We start from the raw sequence: 14,979 nt of genomic DNA on the forward strand, positions 1-14,979 counted from the left end.
GGATCTCAGCAGCAGCAAAGATCAATTTTAGATTCTACACGATTTTGGAGAACTGCCTTGGTTCTACTGTCTTGGATAAACTTTAACAGGCCTCCAAAGATGGATGGAAACAAAGCAGAATATGACGTTGGGTTTTTTGAGAGGTTATTGAAGTTGCCCTCCAGAGTGGCTAACGTTTAAACAGACAACACCAAATGCTGACAGGCATGTGGAGCTCACAAACACTGTTGGTGGAAGTGTGGAGGGTGCAATGCTAGGCAAAGGGCCTGGGAGATTTTTATAAAACTAAACACACACCTACCATAGACCCAACAGTTCCAATCCTAGATATTTACCCAAGATAAACGAAAACATACGTCCACAAAATGCATTCTTGAATGTTCATTGCAGCTGTATTCATAATAGCCAAAACCCAGAAACAATCCAAGGGTCCATTCATGGGAGCGTGGATAAGTAAATTGTAGTGCATTCTTAAAATGGAATACTACTCAGTGATGAAAAGTAATGAGCCATTGAGGAATCACAGACAACATGGATGTGTCACACAAGCATCCTGCTGATGGAAGAGCCAGATAGTCCACACTATATGATTCCATTCATATAAAGTTCTAGAATGGGCTAAACAAGCCTATGGAGAAAAAAATCAGAGCGTGGTTGTTTCTGAAGGGCCAGCATAGGCTCTGCTTGGGAAGAAGCCTGAGGGAATTTTCTCTGGAGTTTTGCTGGCGTTCTGTACCTCGATGGAGGTTTGATCACCCATCAAAACTCAGTGAACGTATGCTCAACATCTGCGCATTTCAGCGCGTGTAAATTTTACCCCCAAACACAAAAGAACTATGAACAGCTCTCAAACAACTCTGCCAGCAACTGTCGCACCCTAATGACACGCCCCGTGGGTCTTGAGAGTGAAATGCGTGGAGGTCGGTAAGTGGCTTTGAGATGCCTCGGAAACCGGGTACACGGTGGACAGACGTGGTGGACAGATGGGTGGACATGTGAGACAGCGAGCACAGTGAATGTCACTTGTAGGATCGATTGCGATTGGTTTCAGCTTTTCTGTGTTTGAAAATTTCCTTAATAAAACGTTGAGGATAAACACGTTGGCTCCTGGGAGCCGTTGCTCCCTGGACTCATGACAAGGAGCCCTTCGCCCGGGCAGTTCTGTAGCCTACGAAAGGCTCCGCTTTCCTCTGAGATGTGACTGTATCAGGGTTCCTGGACAACGTGATTGCTGCTTTTACATATGTGACTTCATGTGTTCCGGAAACAATTGTATGAGTGGAGAGGAAAAGCTGTTACTGTACTCGTTTCCTGATGGGAAAGGATAATCAAACTCAGATCGTCTGATTCCAGCCCCCAGCCTGCCTCAACAGGGAATCGGGTGCTTTTCACAGAAAAATGGACTCAAGGAGATGTCCTCTTGGGAGGTGCCAGCTGTCACTCAACAAAGGGACCAGAGCGGGATGACCCCAAAGATCAGGGTTGATGTGGTGGTCGCCCTGTGCAGAAGGCTGTGTGGACGCTCACCCCAACTGCCCCAGAGCTCCTGCTAGGAACTGATTCCTGGTCCACACAGCACCCGGGCTGCCCTCCATAACCAGTCGGACCGTGGTGACCTCTGAGCTGGTGACCTCTGAGGTGATAACCTCCGGAGTAGCGACCTCTAAGGTGGTAATCTCTGGGCTGATGGCCTCTGAGCTGGTGACCTCTGGGCTGGTGACCTCGGAGGTGATGACCTCTCAGGTACTGACCTCTGAACTGGTGATCTCTGAATTACTGGCCTCTGAAACAGCCTGGCGCCGCCCCTTACCAACCGGGTCACTGCAGAGAAACTTCCTCCACACTGAGAGCTTTATCTTCCTCTCCTGCCAGTGAGGACAGGTGTTGTAGAAATGTTTGCTTGTATCGCCGCTACGAAAGCACATTTAGGAAGGCGAGGCCGCCTCCAACATCTGTGTCAAAAGTCAAATGCGTGACCCGAGCAGCTTTGGTTAACTTGAAAGTACCTCTCAGTCACCCGTAAGGCATCCTGGACATTTTGCCACTAGGCAAAACATGTAACAAACCTTAAAAAGATTTTTAGATAAAAGTCAGGCTAAAAACATGTCCTCGTTTTGCCTGTGGGCCTTAGCAAGTCTCACCTGCTGCAGGCTGGGGTGCGGGAGGTCTCGGGCTGAGGCTGGTCAGGAGGGTCTGGTCTGAACCTTGCCCTGGCTTGGGCCCTAAAGAGTGTGGCCAAGAACAATTGCATCCTCATCTCTGATGCCTGTTATCTGCACCACTCAGGCCCTCGGAGATAAGGCCACCCTCAAAGGGGCTTTGAGGTTGGGGGTGACCGACATCGCTCTGGACAAAGACTTATTATTTGCTTTGGGACAGCAGGCCAATCCAGCTGAAACCTGGCAATGCCTGGCTTGAAGTGAGCTGGGAAGTTGTCATTCCTTCAGGGCCGGGGCAAAATTTGTAATTAAATTCACAGTTGAAGAGCATGGCTGGAAATGCTAAAACTCAGAAACGTTAAAACCGCCTTTTAACACAAGAGCAGGGTGTCGCACCAGAGTCAAGAGTGGACAACCAGGGGCCGCCATCTGAATAACAGACTCAGGACAGGCCGGGGTCAGGACGGTGGTGCATCATAGGCTCTGTACCCCTGGAAACGGCCCTTGTACCCACCGCTCCCCAGAGGGCAGCCCAGGAGGTTTGCCCAGGTCGATTGTTTTAGGATTTTGTTTGCTGATGGAAAGGATTTGTGGATTCCAAGACTTTAAATGACAGCAATGTTTATGCCATTGGTTCTAATTTTGTACCTTCCTTTACTAAAGACAGTGAAAATCATCCTTTCCCTCTATCATTATGATCATGACAACTAAATGCAACGTGTGATACTGGGGGGGATCCTGGACCGGGAAAAAAGTAATGGTAAAGGGCATTATATATTTTATAAACTACAAAAAAGTCTAGCTCATTTGTGGGGTTTTACTTTTACTCATCATCGGTGGCTACACCTTCCCCAAAAAAGTGTTCCTTTGTTTCCCAAAGGAAGTAATCTCTGGGCAAGCAATTATCTGAAAGTTTGCCAGACCTTCCAGACCTTTCAATGGCATAGACAGGGGCAAAGAGAGCCTCCCCATTTGTCCTGGGGAAGGACCTCGTGAGGACGATGACAATGGACCAACCAGCAGCGCTGATCCACCCGGAGGAGGTGGCAGCACGGCCGTCCCACTCATGTCATCCTGTTCTTGGGAAAACCTACCAATAGTCCTATCTGCTCAAAAGTATTGAGGGTGGGAGTGGCAACCGAACAGTATCAGACATTCACGCTAGATGGTAGCCAGATCTACATGCTTTTAACTGAAAAAAAAGGCATTGTATCTGAGTGTGGACAGTGGATCAGAGACTAGGATGGAGTAATGTTAAGTCTGCTGATTTTGATAAATGAACTCTGGTGATGTAAGAGAATGTCTGACATATATGTGAAAATGTAGATACATAGACAGAGAATATTATATACATAAAAAGATGTATACATAGAAAGAGATTATATATATATATGTATATATATGAAAAGGTGTATATGTGTAGACAGACTGCATTGGCCCATTCAGGCTGCTGTGACAGAACACCATGGACTGGCCTATGAATAACAGAAATTCGGTTGGGAGCCCAGTAGAATTCAACCCCCAAAGCCGTGGTGGGTTACCCCAGATTCCACGGCTGATAGCCCCCTGCATCAAGCCCCCACGGCTTCTCCTCCAGAGACCCGTTCTCTGAGCCCCATCTTCCACACTCCTTCTCCCCAGCAGTGTCCTACAATTACCCCACTCGGGACCGAAGTCCAGCATGAGGAAAACCAATCGTGAGGCCCCCCTCTAAACACAGACACCCACTCGCCTCTCAACTGGTCTGACCCAGCTTCACGCGCTGAACAGGACTGCTTATTTCACAGTCCTGCCCTATTTCCACTCCATTCTTCACCAGCCTCATCCCAGGCCGCAGAGGACAGCGGTGACCCTTCAGATTGAGACTCCTTGGGTCTCCAAGGAAGCAGGGTTGTCTCGGCCTGGTTCTCAGGACCCGGCCTTGAGTCTGTCCAGGACCACGCAGCTCCCCTAAGCCGCCCTTCACTCTTCTTTTTCAGGCTGGACACTGCTGTCCTCCCCTCTCCATGCACAGAGCTCCTCAGTCTGTCTTCTGAGTCCAGTTTCTCTCCATGGCTTTCTTGTCGCCCGGATCTCACCACCCCTTATCCACACCTTCCTGGCTGATGAGTGAGTCAGTCTTTCCTCTGCTTCTTGCAAATAGGAGCTCACGGTTCATCCATGTTCATACCACTACATGGGTGAGGGATGTTATGTCTATGTGCTGACCTATCATGATTGTGGACAAGTGTTTCCCAGCTCCCAATGTGGGTGCAGCACAGTGCTATGAAGGAGACAGTTCTAGAAGTCTCCCGGAGTCAAAGGGAGCTTAGGGCCTGGCTACACAAAATCTGGTCCCCGGACCAGCAGCCACAGTATCACGGGAAGTTTGTTATTTACGCTGACCCCTGGACTGGCCCCAGACCTAGTGAATCAGACTCTGTGGTCTTACAAGACTTCTGGGTCATGTGTGCATGTGAACGTTTGAGAAGCAATGTGTTTAGGGCATGCTTGCTATGGAAAAAGGGGAAAGAAAGAAAACGGTGACAAAAGTTTTAACCAAGGACATCAGCCCGGCAGCAATGAGGTCGGCCACGGGTCTGAATGCAGAGCTGCCCTCCGCCTCTGCCGTCTGTCGCTGACGTCTGACAAGCAGCGAACAGAAGAGGTCAGTCGGATCAATCTGACCTTGCCATTGTTACCGTGGAAGAAAGGAAAGAATTCGATCGCTTCCCTGAACTCCGCAGGACACAGCGGCCGCCCTCTCCCTGTGCATTTGTACAGCTCTGTTCTGACCCTTACCCACTCACGGCCCAGCGCCTTGGATGCTAAAAAGTACCATCTCAGGATCAATAAGCATAACGGTGCAGCCGGGGTGGCGGATCTGCCACTAAGTGTCCACTGCGTGGCTACAATGCTGCCCTTGGCAGCAGCCAGCCAGCGACCTTGCACCTGGCTCTCGTCTGGGCTTCACGGTAATGACTTAACCCTGGAGTGAGGACTTTCTGTCTCTCAGACGGGGCACATTGCTCAGAAAATAAAGAATGGTGGTAATGACTTCAAGATCTTAAAATAAATTCCATTCAACCACAATAAATTTCCTAAGATCTAACAGGGTATCTTGACATTGCTTACTTACCTTCTAAATTCTAAGATGCACAGTAGGTATCTTTCCTATGGATGAGAAATGGTGTGAATTTCTCCCCCAACGTAGAAAGTATCTTGCTGCACGGTCACGCTGGATTTAACACGATGAGCTCATCCCGTTCCCCGACGGCCATGGAAACCAGTGGCTCCCCAACTGTTTGGACTAGAGATGCTGAAACCCAGTTTTGGTTTCCCAGAATTCTTCCTCATCCAACACAGCCTCTGGTAAACCAAATATTTTTTTTCGCCACGACAGGTTTTGAATAAATACTGCCATTAAAGCTTCCAACTGCTTTAAATAAACACGGAATAGTCAATTGCCAATTTCTAAATCCTGCCGTATTGTTTTAAAAACAAATTTTAAAGGCTATGACCCGCCCTTACCCCGGTCCATCCCGGAATCTGCCTGTCATTTTCCTTTGGACTTTGGGACACAGAGAGGGGACGAGTCATCGATGAGGATCTTTGTCTGAAAATGATGCTGAATTAAGGAAGCAGATGTTTCTTCTGGAGCCATCCAACCTGTCCCTGGCAGGAAGATGCAGTGGATGCTGAGCAGAGGTCAGCCTCAGTTCTAGAAGGATGAACAGGGAGCTCACAAGATAACGCTTGCAGACTTGCTGGGAAGCCGGCCTTCCTGCGGTTTAGGCAAAGTTGGACACAGAGACTGCAGTCATGTGCAGATAAAAGGGGCCCCACACCTGCTAAAGTCACCTGACCCATCTGGTGACCGCGATGATGGAACCACCACCTCACCTCTGAAGGCTTTGAGAAGCTGGGGCAGGAATGGGGAATGTTACCTAAATAACAGCAAGTTCTGCACAGAAAGCAAACGTCTCCAACCAACCCGATCTTTTTAGCTCACTTATCCATTAGCATCCCTACATCCCTGTGCAGAGGGCTCCTTCGGATCCTTCTGGAAACTGGTGCCATTGTACTTGCTCATTCATAACCCTGTGGCAGGTAACTCTCCCCCACCCGCTGCCAAACCAGCTTATGCTGCCCTGTGTCTCCGTGTCATGCCTCCCTCTCAGTGTGTTCTGGGAGGACAAACAGGGGCCATCCCAGCCTCGGTCAGGTGTGGCTAGCAATGTAGAGCCACTGGGGAGAGACTGCACTCACACACGAATCGGTGTCACACCCGGGCCGCACCCTTTCCACGAGTCCCAACCATGGAGAAGAGCTGCCTGCATTTGAAGGCCGTTTTCAGCGCTAACAAAGCTGATTTTGAATTCTCAGGCCTTCCATCTGCTGAGGCCCGTGCTCCCACAAGGCCCCGGAGGATCATTCTGCACCTTGACAGAACCAGCTCTCGCTGGCAGACTCCAGGGACCACGGGCATTCAATTGTTCTGAAATAGACGGCAGGGACAGGGGCTTTCCCCTGGGGGGTGGGGGGCCTGGGGGTCAGGCGAGGGAGATGGTAGTAAAAGCAGGAACTCCTGGGAGCCACGGATTTTGAAAGTCTTAAGGTGGGAAAATTCATAGTAATGCCACGCACACACACATGCACACATGCACATATACATATCTACATACACACACACGCACACATATAGAAACATGCACACACGCTTACACATATGTGTGAATACATGTATACACATACGCACATATACACATCCATGTGCGTGCACACACACACATATAGGGATGCATTTCCGCATACATGTACATATACACTCATGCATTTATGCACACACATATACATACACACACACATCATTTAGGGATAACCTCCCTCACCAGAGGCTAAAGGGACTAAAGGTCATTGATGTGCGTCCAGCTGGCTGGTCCCAGGGCCCACACGACTGACGGGTCAAGGGAGAGACTTCTTCCCGGCATTTCCTTCACTCCACCCACAGCCCGTCCCACCGCCCCACCCAGCCAGCCCCGTCGGAGGCCTCTTCATGCACAAACCCTGAAACTGGCAGGATCAAGAGCCAGAGGGCCAGGGCAGCATGGAGACAGCCCAAGGTGGACAGGAGAGGGGTCTGCGTGGCTCAGCCTCCACCCTCCCGTGGTCACCCGGCTGAGGGAGGCAGAGACATGAGTAGGGATGAGGCCGGGACAATGGCTCACAGGGCAAATGAACACAGTGGTTGAGCCAGAGAAAGGCTGGGTTCGGACGTGTATACTTAAATTTCAGGCCTCGTAACCAAGAAGGACCCCTTAAAGTTAGAGAGAGGAAATCAAAAAAATAGCACTTTTTTATGCAACGGATTATCAACTTGTGAAATCAATTCTTTCTTCTCCTTCCCACCAAGAATGGCCCAGGCTGAAAATATAAACAAGCACATCTTAGCCTGCTTGGGCTGCTGTAACAAAATACCAGAGATGGGGCAGCTTATAAACAACGGACATTTGCTCCTCACAGTTCTGGAGGCTGGAATTCCAAAATCAAGGCGCCAGCAGATTCGGCGTCTGGTGAAGGCCCTGGTTCATAGGCGGCATCTTCTCACCGTGTCGTCACGTGGTGGAAGGGCCCAGGGAGCTCTGTGGGGTCTCTTTTACGAGGGCACTGATCCCATTCACGAAGGCTCTGCTCCCGTGACCTCATCAGCCCCCAAGGGCCCTGCCCCCTAGTGCCTTCACATCAGGCATTAGGATTTCAATATGTCAATTCTGGGGAGACACAGACATTCAGACCATAGCAGGTGGGCAGAATCCGTGTGCTGACAGAGTCTGGGGGTCCAGTTCTTTGTGATCTCCTCCATTGCCAGGGACTGCCAGCTCTTGAAGAAGCCTATTCTGAGGGTCAAAGCCACAGCACAGGGGGTGCCCAGGGTGAACTAAGGCTGGAATGAGATGCCCAGAAGACCTCAAGTGGAGGCAGGCTGGGTGGGGAAGAGACTGAAACAGGATACAAAAGGTGGACCGGATGTCAAGTTACAAGGGGCTCGTACTTTTGAGCCTTGAACAAAATGGCAGTGGGATCCCAAGGCCACACCAGGTCCTTGTCAGCCATTGGACAAATGACGCCCTTGGTTCTTAGGAACCAGACAGAACTGGGGCCGGCCTGCATGCCTACCTTCCCGTGCATCCACAACGGCCCTGAGAAGAGGCACTGTCATGAAACCCAGCCAGAGGCAGGCCTTGACGCTGGAAGGTCCGATGGGTCCCAGCTTCATCGTTCACCACCTAGTTGGCTGCACCTAACTTCCCTGGGTCTCCACTTCCTCTTGGGCAAAATGAGCGTAAAGACAAATACCCAGCCCCTACGTCCTTGCCAGGACCAAACGAAACCACGGATGCGAGAAGACAAGGTCATTGTTAATGTTGTTGGAAATACTAATGAAGGTATGAAAGTAGTTACCATGGTGACAACCCATAGCTGGGAGGTTAGAACACCACATGTGCCTCCATCATCATGGTCGGGGGGTGTCCTGTGGCTCACACATTTCCCTAAGAGACTACGCAGCCCATGGTTTCCAGCACAGGGCAGTTTTGACCCTGCTCTTCCGGGTCCTTAGATCACAGCAAGTCAGGAGCTCCTGAGGGAGGGCTCTGTCTTGGAAGGGGTAGGGGTTGAAGACAATCATTCCCTAACAAAAGGGCAAACAGGTGCTCTGAAATGTCGCACCGCTTTGAAGAATCTGTAGCCCCCTGACCCCACCACCACCCATGCAGCCCACCCGGGACTCCTCATGGGATGAGCTCCTGCCTCGTCCTCAGGCATCACAGGTGAGCATGGAGGGGCCAGCAGGGACCCACCTGCCACCCACCAAGCCGGCCAGGCAAGCTGGCACCAATCAATAAATGCACCAGGCAAAGCACATAATGAATTAAGGCACGTCCAGCTCCTTATTGTTAATTCTGCCTCGGCTGCAATTACATCACAACCTGGAGCGTTGGAAGGAAGGTGGACTGCGAACAGAGTCTCTGCCCGCCCTTGGCTCCGAGTCACATTGCAGCAAAGCATCTACCGTCTTGGTTCACCACTGCTGTCGATTAAAAAGACTGAGGCTCATCACGTCTGGATTCCCAGCGGCAGGCTCAAGAGTAGGATGCTCACACATCTGCTTTGTGACATGGCAGCTCCCAGTGTGTTTTTATCCGTTTCGGATCTCACCCCGCACGAGAGGTCAGCTGGACGTAAAGGAGGGGAAAGTCTTGTTGACGGCGGGAAGATCAGAGCCGACTTCTGGAGCAGGCACGGCCATCCCGACGGTGCCTGCACTGCACGGTGATTGAAGACCCGTTAGGAAGGTCACCTCGCCCCAGATGCATCCCCACTGGGTTGATCCCCTCCTCCCCCCTCACACTTAATCAGAGTCAGATGGCAAGAGGCAGTTACGCATCAATTTTGCAGGGCAAATTAATTTAGAAACAGGTTTTTAAATGTCAGAAAAACCTAGCCCCAGATGTTTTATTATCCTAAGATCACGATGAATAAATTGGACGCTTTATGACGGGATGAAATGTATCACAGAGCATTACTCCTAGGGTAATATGTTCTCAATCTGAAATCATGTGCCGTTATTAACTTTTCAATTAAATGGATATAATGCACCCTTACCAATTTTCCAAGGAAATGGACATAATTGACCATAAGATACAAGGAGAACTTTCATTAATGCCTGAGTTTCGCTCCCTCATAGTTCCCTAAGACAAGGATTTGCATGCAAACACTGGTTTGCGGGGTGGTCCCAAGAAGCACAGGGAGGAGGGAGGAAAGAGACTTTAACAAGGGTCAGTCCCTCTGGGGCTCTGCTGCGGGACCAGGCAGAACACACCGCAGAATGGCCCCAACAAGGCAAGAGGGAGCTGAGGCATTTCTCCAACTCCTGTCCCCGTCGGTTAGCAGCCACTCCCGGGACCTCACATCACCGTTCTTCAGCCCGTCCCATGAGCAGGACAGGCTCACGCCCGAGGCCAGAGAACATCCTTGTCCTCGGGAGACAGATGCAGGCAGAATCCCGTTGGTGTGCGCCATGGTTCCCACCGAGCAGCCAGGGATTTCTGGGGGAGGGGACGCCGGGAACATGGCTGGGGTGCCGACAGCCTCCAACGGGAGGAACAATATTCGGGTCCGTGCTCTGCAAACTGTAGAGCTTTCATGTGTGCATAGGTTTAAAGGACTCTGTCGCTGCACAACAGCCCCATCAGGGTCTCCAGAAAGGCTCGCCTTCTCTCTGTGGCATTCCCTCCCCTCCCACCATCATCCTACCTCCGGGGCCCGTGCCTGGGACAGGGGTGCGTGTGTCCAAAGTGGAACCATGGTTCCCTCCTCCCCACAACTTGCTTCTGCTCTGCACCACTCCCCTCCTTAGAGGACCCCACAATCCACCGGTTGTTCATGCCGGAGACAGTGGGGGGCAGTCACCATGACCCTCCAGGTGGCCTCATCCCCCATTTTCCATCAGCCTCCATCCAGTCCAGGGAAATTCCGCCTCCTGAATCCTCTCCTGAACGGGCCTTTGCTCTCCCTGACATTGCTCTGGCCCCAGCTACCACCTGCCCTCCACTCTGGATATGGCGGCCACTTGCCAGTGTCCACTGCCTTCATGGTCCATGCTGCACACAGCTGCCCCATGCACCCAACGCTCTGTCCTCTGGCCTGGCGTCCAGATGCTCCGTAAGTAGTTCCCAAGTGAATAAATGAATGAGTGAACAAATGCTGTTCCTTTCAAATATATTTGGAATCCACTGCATTACACACACACACACACACACACACACACACTCCCCTTCACTGCCACTCAACTTTCAACTCTTAGCCTAAATATCACTTACTCCCAGATGCTTTCTCTGGCTCTAAGGCCGGATGAGGTCCAGTTGCAACAACCTGGACTTTCTCATCACACCCCTATCACAACGGAATTAAGGATCTGCATAATATCATATTTGGTAGTCGTCTTTCTCCACGAGACTGGAAACTCCCTAAAGGTCAGAACGACCAAGACTCCCCGCCCCTGGTCTCAAGCAGGCAGTCAACAAAATGTCTGATGAATGGCACAAGAATGAGTCAAACTGGATGTGAGGCAGTGGATGCTTCTAATCCTCTGAGCCGAGAGGGCTTCATCCTGCACTCATCAGAGTGGGGTGTCCAATGACCAGAGCAGCTGTGAAGTGGGAACAAGAACTCAGACATGTCGGCTTTGAAGCAAGAAGGGGCAGGAGTCTGCTGGGACGGCTGGAGGGAGCCTTAAGGCAGCTTGTCTCCTGCTCCATCACCCACAGGCCAGGGAGAGGCTTTGCCAGGACATGGGCTTAGGATGCAGAGGGCAGAGCTGAGCCTCAGCTAAGGCAGCAGTCAGCCTCCTTAGCCAGCTGATGTGCAAACTCCAGGCACACGAGAGCATGGAGAGGGTCGAGCATGCAGAGGGAGCGACCCTCTCCAAGGCCAGCGCCACAGGTAACACAGCCACCTGAAATCAACGGAGGAGGCCCCGGGCTGCCTAGAAAACCCGGAAGGCCAGGCAGGCCTCCAGGGGCTGGAGCCATGACATCCTAGAAAGGTGTGGGGGAACCAGAGTCTCAGGACAGGCCTGGGAGTGTCACCCTCAGGACGGGTAATGACCAGCCTGAGCATCCCCCCAGAAGAGGAGGTGAGGCCACCCAGTCCAGGCTGCACTGCGGTCAATCCAGGTGGTCTGGCCCGAGCTCCGACCCGGCCAGGGTTGGGCAAGACTGACCGCTCTGCAGGAATGGGGAAACTCCTTGAACAGGCTTTAACAGAAGTCAGAGAAGAAGCCGTGGAAAACAGACCTGGGCCTGTGCATACTTTGGAAGGCCAGCGTCTGCTGGAACAAGTAACTTTTAGGATTTCTTGCAACTCCCTTTTTCCTTCAGTCTTGCCCGTTTCCCTGCCTTGGCCAATAGTAAAACTGACGAATCTGTTTCCTGCCACTGCTGTAACAATTACCACAAACTCAGTGGTTTAAAACAACACAAATTTGTTACCTTAAAGTTCTGGTGGTCAGAAGTTTAAAATCAAGGTGTTGGCGGGACTGCATTCCTCCCAGAAGCTCTAGGAGAGACTTCCTTTCCTTGCGTTTTCCCGCCTCCAGAGACTGCCTGCATTCTTCGGCTCGTGGCCCCTTCCTCCATCTTCAAGGCCAGCAGCATCTTCTCTCTGATCTCTGCTTTCATCACCACATCTCCTTCTCTGACCTTTCTGCCTCCCTCTTTCTTAAGGGCCCTTGCGACCACATTTAGGGCGCCCTTGGATGATGCAAGATAATCTTTTCCTCTGGAGAGCCTTAACTTAATCACACCTGCAAAGTCCCTTTTGCCATGTAAGGGAACATATGCATGGATTCTGGGGATGAGGATGTGAGCCTCTGTTGGGGCGCCATTATTCTATCCACTGCAGCCCTTAAGAACAAAAAGTCATGTGTGTCCTTGTTCTCAAGAGAGCAGAGTAGAGAAAGCAGTGGGAAGCTTGCGTCCAGCTCTGATACTGGGGGCCTGAGAGGAGGTATGACAGGTGGACCCAAGGGGAGGCAAGTGATCACAGAGCAGAGCCTCAAAGAGGAGGAAGCCCCAGACCAGAGGGAAGGAAGAGGACAGCCGGTGGGGAACTGTGCAGAACTGAGAATCAGCTCCACGGTTTAGCCAGCAAGTAGCCTGGGTTTTCCAGCGTGGATAGAGGCAGGATTTTGGAGACAAATTCTAGAAGGTCATCTCAACCTCTCAGGCCATCATCTCTCCAAATATCACTGTGAAAGGACTAATATCCCATGTGAAGAGGACTCTAGAATCCTACCAGCATTTAGAGCGATCATGCCTGTTTCCATTCTCTGAGATCCAGAATATGTGGCAGAATGAGATTCACGCCAAGAATGGCAGTGATTGACAAAGCTTAACGTCAGTTCAAGACGAAACTTGCTGGCGTGCAGATTCTCATTCCTAACGAACCTTGACACTGAACTGCCGCGTCTGTTTATATTCCCATCACTCATTTATTCAGTTGTGCAACACTCAAGTACCTGGCAGCGACTCTGTTCACAGACCTTTGATCTGCTCCCAGTGACGCGGGGCCTCTTTTTCCACCATTTCTACCAGGAAGGGCCATTGCAATAGGGCACCATGGCTGATTCTCTCAAGACTGAGCAACAGCACAAAAATTTAACTGGTAGGGCCGACGTGTTCTAAAATAGAACAGACGTGGAGAGGGAGGGCCGTGGTGGCAGGTCCAGGAGGCAGGTGGGCTCCAAAGTCAGCTTTGGTGGCACCTGGACAGTCCACCTGAGCAGGCCCACTTCTATTTCTTTTTTGTTGTTGTTTCAGATTTATTGGAATATAACACACATGCCATACAATTCACCCATTTAAAATGTAAAGTCCCATCATTTTTAGTATATTCACAGAGTTGGGCAACCATCACCACAATCATTTTTAAATCAATCATCTCCACCATGCCCCTAAAAAACCCTGTACCCTTTAGCTATCACCTCCCCAATCCTCCTGGCCTCCCCCCACCCCCTCCAGCCCTGGCAGCCACTAATCTGCTTTCTCTCTCGGTGGATTTTCCTATTCTGGACATTTCACATAAATGGGATCATCCAGTACGTGGCCTTCTGTGTCTGGCTCCTTTCACTGAGCAGAACATCCATGGTGTTGCAGGTCCCGGTGCTTCATCCCTTTGAATGGCGGACAGTATTCCACTGCACAGACGGAGCATGTCGTGTTTTCCCTTTTGTCTGTTGACAGACATGTGGGTTGTTTCTAACTCTTGGAAAGAGGACTGCAGCCCCAATTTCTCGAGTCCTGCTTTCTCTCGGATGGGCCATAAGTGCCTTCTTCCCTGTCTCCCTAGGCAGGAGCTGCAGCAAGCACCCGAGTTCCCACGAAGCACCCCGAATCTTTCATCTCTTGGAAATTACGGGCAGCACTGACCTGCTTCGTCTATGTTCTGAGAACACGTTGGGCCTCGAGAGCAGGGAGGCTGGGCCCAGTTCCTGCTACCGATAGCCCGTGCGTCAAATCCTGGGTAAGGGTTTCAGCAGATCCACTCTTCCTAGGGCGTCAAACTGTGAACCTTGTCTTGCCGGCCCTGAGGACCCTGGAGGGAGTCCATCCAGCCCACCGCACCGCTAACCACCAGCCTGGGGCTGCAGGGGATTCAGGGAGAGGACAGGGGCCACTGCAGGCCTCCACGGCGCCGTGACTCTTAACTCGTGCCACGAAGGTGAGGAGCTCACTGCATCGCGCCATGGCATCTGGCCATGCAGCAATGCCAACATCTATAAACTCAAGAACCAGTTTTCATAACCCCTGATTCAAACATCATGATTTACGTTGCTGGGCGTCATGCCCACACCCAAACACTGTCATTATAAAATTCTTGGATACAAATCTTTCCCTGCAGAGTTATGTGAAATTCTCACTCGTGATTTCTTGGACCAAATCCCGCCGAAATCCATGTATTCCTTCTTCTGTTCTCTCGCTGGGAGATGGGTGGGCATCTCACCTAAAACTGTGCCATGCTCGGCCCACCAGGAATGAAACACCGGCAGGCGAAAGGGAAGAAGCAACTCACTATGTGCAAAGGACACACACGCGCACACACGTGCACACAGACATGCCCACACATGCATGGCATTGACTGTCTGTCTGGCCTCCGAAGGTCCCCTGGGGTTACGAAGAAAGGAAGGGACAGCAAGCAGTGGGTCCTGAGGACCGTTCAGTGAACTGCCCCAAACAGGTCACGGCCCATGCAGGGTATTTTAGTGCCCCCGACAGAACCC

General features: G+C 51.2%; 1 long non-coding RNA gene across 1 annotated transcript; it reads right to left on the reverse strand.

Moving 5' to 3' along the window:
- Positions 1-9,062: 9,062 nt before the first annotated feature.
- Positions 9,063-12,232, reverse strand: LOC124234234 (uncharacterized). Its single transcript, XR_006887255.1, has 2 exons — positions 12,191-12,232; positions 9,063-9,463 (listed from the first exon to the last, which is right to left on the reverse strand). It is a non-coding gene; the product is annotated as an uncharacterized LOC124234234 (long non-coding RNA).
- Positions 12,233-14,979: the final 2,747 nt, after the last annotated feature.

The sequence above is a fragment of the Equus quagga genome, unplaced genomic scaffold (genome assembly GCF_021613505.1).
Source record: "Equus quagga isolate Etosha38 unplaced genomic scaffold, UCLA_HA_Equagga_1.0 73442_RagTag, whole genome shotgun sequence".
Taxonomy (NCBI): Eukaryota; Metazoa; Chordata; class Mammalia; order Perissodactyla; family Equidae; genus Equus; species Equus quagga.